Below are 339 nucleotides of genomic sequence, written 5' to 3' on the forward strand. Positions count from 1 at the left end.
AACATAGCACTGTCACCCCCACCCCTGCTATAGCTGAGAGAGAGTGACATTCAGATGTGGGGACTTAGCATTGTCACTGTCACCCCCAGCCCAGCTCTAGCTAAAAGACTGAGTGACATGCAGGTGTGGGGACATAGCACAGTCACTGTCACCCCCAGCCCAGCTCTAGCTAAAAGACTGAGTGACATGCAGGTGTGGGGACATAGAACTGTCACTATCACCCCCAGCCCTGCTATAGCTGAGAGTGAGTGACATGCAGGTGTGGGGACATAGCATTGTCACTGTCACCCCCAGCCCTGCTATAGCTGAGAGTGAGTGACATAGCATTGTCACTGTCAC

This window comes from Bombina bombina, chromosome 11, assembly GCF_027579735.1.
Source record: "Bombina bombina isolate aBomBom1 chromosome 11, aBomBom1.pri, whole genome shotgun sequence".
NCBI lineage: Eukaryota > Metazoa > Chordata > Amphibia > Anura > Bombinatoridae > Bombina > Bombina bombina.